The 8809-nt window shown below is 49.7% G+C and overlaps 1 pseudogene; it reads left to right on the top strand.

Annotated features, from left to right (window-relative positions):
• The first annotated feature begins 1518 nt into the window (after positions 1–1518).
• LOC141236823 (uncharacterized) overlaps positions 1519–8809 on the top strand; it is an 88488-nt pseudogene continuing 81197 nt past the window's right edge.

Genomic DNA, 8809 nt, shown 5'->3' with positions numbered 1-8809 from the left:
AGAAACTGTACACTGTATAGGTAATGCGTTGGTAAAATATATATGAGTGTTCTCTAAGGGGAAAACAAGGGTACCCAGATCTCATTGTATTAGTGTGGGAGGGGGGTGTAAGGTTATATTCCTGGAGGACCACATGCCACGTCCGCGGTAACATCCTGGGTAGGCCATGTACTGAATAAGGGTGGGAGCGGCATAGCCCAGGGGTAGATTGGCTCATCCCCGCGAGATTGGCACTTGGGCTCTCTCGGGCTGCATAACTTGTATTTTGTGTTAGTGGCTGTTGTGTCCCATATTTTGTAGAATTGTTTAACCTTGTCATTTTTGTGATCAGTAAAAAGAAAGTTATTTGCCACTATACAAAGGTCGGAGTCATTCATAGCAGCGCCGTATTCTTCATACACATTCGACATTCGTTACATCTTGGCGTAGTCGGCAGGATACGGTGCTCGCCATGAATGGTGACAGTAGCGCGGAAGGTGCTGCCGCGTCCGCTGTAGTACTCCACCCCCCTTCTCCCGTAGAGACCGGTTAGTTGGTTGCTCTGCAACGGGCATGCTACTTAACCACCTGGCCAAGTTTGATGGGTATAACTTGCTGTTCAGTGATTGGGTAGGCAGGTTGAAGAATGCCATTGCCTTGCACGGTGTCAGCTCTCAGCTGCAACGGGAAGTCGCGCTGAATGCTCTGGAGGGGGATGCCCGTGAAGTTGTCTTGTTAAAATCCGAGGATAGGCGAAAGACGGTCGACGACATCATCCGGATACTAGGGAAAGCATTTGATCAGGTGGCGGCAGCAGGGCAACTACGAGTACAGTTTTTCCTGGACCCAGAGAGACGGGGAAAGCCTGATCCAGTATGCTATAGCGCTGGAGGAATTGCAACAAGAGATCAAAAAGAAGTCGCCTGTAACCGTGGGTACTGAAGCCGATGTCGACAGCATTCTTCGGGATCAGTTCATCGAGGGGATACGGAGTGAGGTGCTAAGGAGCGAATTGTTGCTGAAGGCGCGAAATACCCCTGGTGTCACCTATGCCGAAATACAGGAAGAGGCGGTAGCACGGACTTTGGAAGTGAAGCCTGCTCTGCAGTGGAGTAGCCTGCAAGTGGCTTACACAAGAGAGCCGAGACCAGATCCTGTTCAGGCACAGCTGGCTGCTTTGCAGAAAACCGTGGAAAATCTGACGGAACAGGTACAACAGATGCAAGTTCGGGGAATGCCTCCGATATGCTTGGCCTTGACGAATCCCTCTATTCCCCTTTATGATCAACCCCCCTATACCTCAGGAAGGACGCCGACTGCTCCTAGACCTGAGGCATCCGGAGGTAGGGCAAGAAGACCAGTTCAATGTTGGCGATGCCGAGAACTGGGGCATATGCAGCGGTACTGCCCAAGGAGTCTGCCAGCTGAAGTCCCGCCATCGGTAAAAGAGAGGCCCTTGCTGTAGTTGGGCATACGGCAAGGCAGGAATGAAAATCAGCGCCCAATGACTGTTCCGAGGATCTGATTGCAGAGAGTCCCATGTTGGATGTGCAGTTTGCAGGAAAAAAGGTGGCGTGCTTGGTGGATACCGGATCGGAGGTGACGACCATGCCGATGGAATTTTTCAAGACGCACTTCGAAGAGACTGTCAAAACGGAGTCAGGACACCTGCTAAGGCTGAAGGCCGCTAATGATGAAGAAATTCCAGAGGCAGGCATCGCTTGGATGAGAGTACAGTTGTGCGCCCATGAGTTGGGAACCAAAGGAGTGGTGCTCGTGAAGACTCAGGCGAGGCCGAATCTCCTGGTGGTTCTGGGAATGAATATCCTGAGAGAACTGGACTCCCTTTTGTGTGAGCGTGATGGTCCGAGATACTGGAAACGAGCGACACCCCACAAAGCCACTCAGAGGGCCCTGCAACAGGTGGTCCGCTCGTGCGGCATTCAAAAGAGTTTGGCTGAAGGAAAAGCAGTGGGAGCGGTGTATGTCCCACGCGGGTCTGCCGTTGTAATCGCTCCGGGTCAAGAGAAGCTTGTGTTGATGCCAGTAGGGATGCACAGGAAACTGAATGGTGTGGAGGTGATTCTGGAACCGGTGGGACGGTCAGAAGATACGGATAGCCCGATGATAACCCGAACACTGGCCATTGTGCAAGATGGAAGTGTACCAGTGAGGTGTCTGAATCTGCAGAATCATGAGGTGACTCTGGCAGTGGGCACGAAGCTGGCTGACGTGTATGTGTGTGGTGAAGGAGTCATCCCCAAAAGCCAGTTCACACTGAGGGTAGACCGCCGGACCGCCTGGACCCTGTCGATGCAGACGACAGCTGAAGAATCCCCCACGCCTGAGTGGAATGGCAGAAGAATTATGGAAATAATGGGAGTGGATGAGTCCCAGTTGACTCCCGAACAGGCTCGCAGACTGGAGGCTGCGCTGTGGAAATATCAGGCTGCCTTCTCCAGGGGAGATGAAGACTTTGGTTGCACCAAGGCTGTGGAGCACGAGATACCCACGGGAAACACCCCCCCAATTCGGGAGAGATATCGCCAGATCCCACCGAGTCTTTATCAGAAGGTCAAAGGAATGCTGGCGCAGATGCTGGATAATGGTGTGATCCGGCCGAGTCAAAGTCCTTGGGCCGCACCGGTCTTACTGGTCCGGAAAAAGGATGGGACCATACGGTTTTGTGTTGATTACCGTAAGCTGAATGCGCATACAGTACATGATTCCTACCCATTGCCCCGGATCGAGGAATCCCTGTCTGCCCTGGGAAAGGCGAAGTACTTCTCCACTCTTGACCTGGCCAGCGGCTACTGGCAGGTGCCCGTGGCAGCTCTAGATTGTCAGAAGACAGCATTCATCTTGCCGATGGGACTGTACGAATTTAATCGAATGCCCTTCGAACTGACTAATGCTCCAGGAACATTTCAGCGGTTAATGGAATACTGCTTGGGCGATTACAATTTCAAGTCCGTGCTGATCTATTTGGATGATGTGATTATATTTGGAGATTCGTTCGACGACCACCTGAAGAAGCTCCGACAAGTGTTGCACCGACTGAGAGACAATGGACTTAAGATCAAGCCAAAGAAATGTCACTTGTTCCAGACACAGATTGAGTATTGTAGTATGTATATGTAGTGTCTGCTGAGGGTGTGCGACCAGCACCGAGTAAAATTGAGGCCATTCAGGGGTGGCCCCGTCCCAAGACCGTGAGAGAAGTACGAGCGTTCCTTGGTTTAGCTGGATACTACCGTCAGTTTGTGAAGGACTTTGCTAAGGTGGCTGAACCACTGAATGAGTTGTTGAGAGGGACGGCACAGGGGCCCAAGAATCAGCCAATTCAGTTGACTGACCGACAGCACCAGGCATTTGATCGGGTCAGGGCCGCCCTCGTACAGGCACCTTTATTGGCGTATGCTCGCTTTGACCAACCGTTCACCCTGTACACGGATGGAAGTCTCAATGGTCTGGGAGCTGTGTTAACCCAAGAACAAGATGGGCATGAGAGGGTCATCGCGTATGCTAGCCGGTCTCTACGGGACACCGAGCGAAATCCGGACAATTACAGCTCGTTTAAGCTGGAGATGTTGGCCCTGGTGTGGGCCATGACTGAGAGGTTTGCGGAGTATCTGGCTGGTTCCGAGATTCTCGTGATGACGGACAATAATCCGCTTGCACACTTGGAAAACGCTAAGCTTGGAGCCCTGGAGCAGAGATGGGTAGCTCGGATGTCCAAGTTTAATTACCGGATTCGGTTCCGTTCGGGTAAAGAGAACTCCAATGCTGACGCATTATCACGAGTGACACGAGGCGCACCCGAGCATGGGGTGGATGAAGACCTCGAGGATACTGAGATCCCCGATTTGAGGCGATTGCCTGTGTTTGTGGACGTGGCACGTTCAAGTGGGGTGGCGACACGGGTCGCCACGTTGCTGGGTAAGACTGATCAAGAGTGGGCTGAGTTACAGGACGCAGACTCCGAACTGTCACGAGTAAAGAAATGGCTGAGTCAAAAGTCCTGGCCCGATGGGAGAGCAAGAGCCCGGCAGGGAGCCGAAGGACAAAAGCTGCTAAGGCAGTGGGATCGATTGGTCATAGCGGAGGGGATACTGTATCGCTGGATCTACATAGCAGTGGAGCTGGGGTACCGTTGGCAGGTAGTAATTCCAGCTTCAGTGGCTCCGGACATTGCCCAGGAAGCTCATACGCGGGCTGCACATTTCGGGCCTGAGAAAACTTATCGTTGGCTGCACCGGTACGTGTACACGCCTGGCTTAGAAGAAGTTGTGAGAGAGGTGTGTGGTAGGTGCCGGGCATGTGAGCTGAATCAGTCCCCAGAGCAGAGGGCTCCTGTCCAGACAATCGTGACGTCTGCCCCACTGGAAGTGCTAATGGTGGATTATTTGTCAATTGGGTACACCAGAAGTGGTCATCAGTCATGTCTGGTCATGACTGATCACTTTACTAAGTTTGCCGTCGCTGTCCCCACCAAGGATCAGACTGCTAAGTCTGCAGCGGAGGCAATTTGTAAGCATTTCGTCCAGGTTTATGGATGTCCTCAAAGGATACATTCAAATCAAGGTGCTTGCTTCCAATGTCAGCTCATAACAGAGTTGCTGCAAGTCTATGGGATTCAGCAATCCCGGACAACGCCCTATCATCCGCAGGGAAATGGGGCCTGTGAACGGTTCAACCAAACCCTGCTCCAGATGCTGAGAATGCTTGAACAGAGGCAGAAGGAGCGATGGACTGAGTTCCTCCCAGAACTTATGTGGGCCTATAACAATCGGGTCCATAGCACCACAGGATTCACTCCGTACGCGATGATGTTCGGTCGGCCTGGACAAGAGATTGAAGAACTTAGTCTCACTGTACCCGATGAACCAGAATATCGTACAGCCAGTGAGTGGGTCCAGGATCATCGCCGAAGGTTGCGTGAAATCCACCGGATAGTAAAAGACCGTGTGCAGGATCATCCCCACCGAGATCGGGGGCCGGTGCACCTAGATGAGTTCCGGGTGGGTGATAAGGTGCTAGTACGAGTCACGCGTCCGGGAGGGAAGTTGAGCGACAGGTGGGAGGAAATGCCCTACACAGTAGTGGAAAGGGTATTCCCAGGGGAAAGTGTGTACAGAGTAGTTCCCGAAGGGTGCATTGGACCCCGTCGCACAATGCACCGGAACTGGCTAAAGAGGTGTATGTCCGACACACCTGCCTGTCACCCTGAGTCACCTGCGCCACCCAGGGCAGTTGCACCGAGCAATGTTGAATGCGACTGTTGGGATGACTTCGTGGTGAGACCATCGGACATGCAGAGTCCGATAGCGCAAGTTCCAGGTGTTCCAGACACCGCCCCTGATGTTACTGTTACACTAGATGCGGTGGTCCCTCCATCGAGCTCGGCAGGTACTGGTTTGTGGAGATCGGAGAGGAGCACAGCTGGTGTTCTCCCGATACGATATAATCCTGAGGAGTATGTGTTACATATGAGTGGTATGAAACCATTTGTCGGGACGCCAAATTGTGAGTGGGGTGGAGTTTAACATGTTGACATTTCTTTCTAGCAATGAGCTCATATTTATGACAGTGTAAATTTCCCTGCAATGACTTAGTCCGGCCATTAGGGGTCAGCAAGAAACAAGTAATAAAAAAGCCCGGGAAAAGAGAGATCCAGGAAGTCCAGAGAGAGAGAAGGCGATGTGCGTCTAAAGCTGTTTGACGTTGGAGAGCTTATACAGACTGGAGCCAGACTTTGTCTTCAAGGAGAAGCTGTGCCCTGTGAGTAACTGAGATATGTGACCGGTCACCAACTGTGTAGTCAGTTAGGGAAAGCTAGTTAGTGATTCCAGTGTGCTGAGAACTGCCTGGTGTATATCACTGCTGATGGACTGAGCAGGCTTGATCCAGAGATTGTGAAGGATCTGGTATACTAAGACTGTGTACGTGGATACTACAAAGGAGCCCTGTTGTGAACTACACTTTGAGACCTGAGATTGATTCTAATTCCTGCTGACACCTGGATGTGCTGGAGAGCTTGGTGAGATGGAGAAACTGATCAAACCCTGTGGCCGGAGATCAGAGTTTAGTTAAAGGTTTAGTTTGTTACCTGTTTGTATATGCATTAAGTCTGAGAGATTTCTCTTTGCTCTTGTAAGAAGAGAAACTGTACACTGTATAGGTAACGCGTTGGTAAAATATATATGAGTGTTCTCTAAGGGGAAAACAAGGGTACCCAGATCTCATTGTATTAGTGTGGGAGGGGGGTGTAAGGTTATATTCCTGGGAGGACCACGTGCCACGTCCGCGGTAACATCCTGGGTAGGCCCTGTACTGAATAAGGGTGGGAGCGGCATAGCCCAGGGGTAGATTGGCTCATCCCCGCGAGATTGGCACTTGGGCTCTCTCGGGCTGCATAACTTGTATTTTGTGTTAGTGGCTGTTGTGGCCCATATTTTGTAGAATTGTTTAACCTTGTCATTTTTGTGACCAGTAAAAAGAAAGTTATTTGCCACTATACAAAGGTTGGAGTCATTCATAGCAGCGCCGTATTCCTCATACACATTCGACCGGCGTTCCGGTCGTTACACATGCACTCTTGGTGCTGGCACACGTGCTGCCTGGGCATCTTGGGAATTGTATTATCGCAACAAGTGGAAGTTGGAGACCATTGGTCGGTAGTCAACAGTCCGCACACTCGGGGGCAAGGGAAATCTTCACCCAGGGGACCTTTTATGTGGGCTAGAAACAATCGACTTCTTATTAATTGGTGCTCATTTGGGGCAGAAAAAGTTACAATTAACGCCATTGTATGTGACAGATAATCATTACTGCGATCTTATGAATATTTTTCTGTTAGATCAGTTGATATATTTACACACCAGCAGTCAGGAGCGATCACTCGTTGGCCCAATCATCGCCACTTGTAAAAGGACCTTTAAGATGCAAACTCCATTAGTATAATTATGCCCAGGGCAAATGGACAGGTACTCTTCTATCAGTAGTGTAGCTACCAGGGGGCAGCGGGGGCGGTTGCCTCGGGCCCTGCGCTCTGAGGGACACACCCAGAGCTATGATACCCTTAACTGTCAATACAGCTACTGTAAGCTCTGTGGTAGAGCAGGGAGATATGATTTCCGTACACTACCGCTTTCCTTTCTGTAGACTATGAGTTGCTTTAAGCCTGCGATCTATAGAACGACCGAGGCGCTAATGCATGTACAGAGAAAAACCAAAAACAAGCAAAATACCCAAATAACTGGAAGTAAATGGATAGATCGCACAGTGCAAAAATAATAATAAATAATATAGGGTATTTAGTAAGCATAATTTTGATCAAAATAATGTAAAAGCTATCCCGCAACGTCAAGGCAACCCTTATGGGACAGTCCTAACTCTAATATTAAAACCTTTTGTGAACATGCATTTACAATTTGCATGCACATCAATTTACGTTTCAGTTCAGACTTTCAGTTTTTTCTTGCTAATGCATGTACAGTACGTCAGTCGAGACTCTAGCGTCCTGTGCATGCGCCAGTGCAATTCCAGCTCGTTGTTCTGCCCGCGCCTTGCCGGTGAACTCGTCAGGATCCTGGATTAGGTGAGTGTATGATGTTTTTACTTTCATTAAACATAAACAATTGGAGACCTTCATACGGTGTGGGGGTTACTGTGTGGGACCCTGAAACAGTGTGTGGGGCCCTCATACATTATAGAGATTACTGTAGGAGCCCTTAAAAAATGTGGAGGGGCATTATATAGTGTGGAAGCTAATGTGGGAGCCATTATACAGTTTGGGGGCTAATACGGTGGCCATTTTATATTTTAAGGGCTAATTGTTATGATCTGCTACAGAGACTAAGGAAAGAGAGGAGATCTGTCCCTACAATAGAACTAAACTAGATCCCTACGATGTAACGGGGAACCTGATCCTGCGATCAGACCCGCTAAAGTCCTCGGCTAGTCTGAACGCAGACCTATAGATGTGAGGGAGGGATCCCTACAAGATCTAGGGACTGGGAAAAGTTGGACACCTCCTAGCAGAAATAGTAGCAGTCAAAGACAAACACACAACAAAAAGGCATAGGGGTCAGAAGACCTAGCAAAACTAACAGAGAACGGCAACAGAGCAACAAGCTAGCTCAACAGTAGTAAATACAAATGAAGTCCAGCAAAGCCAGGAGGGCGGAGCCGTATTAAATAGGCAAAATGGTCATGTGACCAGCAAACTAAAAAAAACCAGGAGAGTTGTAACACTAATATGGAGGCCATTATACAGTTTGGGGCTAATGCAGAGGTCATTATACAGTTCTGGGATAATGCGGTGCCCATTATACAGTTTGGGGGATAATGTGCACGCCATTATACAATTTGGGGGCTAATATTGGGTGCCATTATACAGTTTGGGGGATAATACGGTGGCCATTATACAGTTTGGTCGATAATTTGTGGGTCATTATACAGTTTGGGGCTAATGCAGGGGCCATTATATAGTTTTGGGCCTACTAAGGAGGCAATCATACAGTGTGGGGACTTCTATGGGGGGCCCTTATGCAGTGTGGGGGGCTCTCATAAATTGTAGGGACATCTGTGGAGGTCCTCATAAACTGTGGGGGCCATTATACAGTGAAGGCTACTGTGAGGGTTATTATACTGTGTTTTCGTTGAGCACTGGGGACATCATACTATTTATAGATGAGCTGTGAGCCCATCAAACTGTGTATAGGGGAGCTGTGACGACATCATACCAGGCATAGGGGAGCTGTGGGGACATCATTGTCACGGGTGTCAGACAGTCATTCTGGATCCAGCTGTAAACGGTCATTGAGCT

The sequence above is a fragment of the Phyllobates terribilis genome, unplaced genomic scaffold (assembly GCF_046119375.1).
Source record: "Phyllobates terribilis strain yellow unplaced genomic scaffold, ASM4611937v1 Scaffold_721__1_contigs__length_756350, whole genome shotgun sequence".
NCBI classification, from domain to species: domain Eukaryota; kingdom Metazoa; phylum Chordata; class Amphibia; order Anura; family Dendrobatidae; genus Phyllobates; species Phyllobates terribilis.
This window is presented reverse-complemented; position numbering and strand designations above follow the sequence as displayed.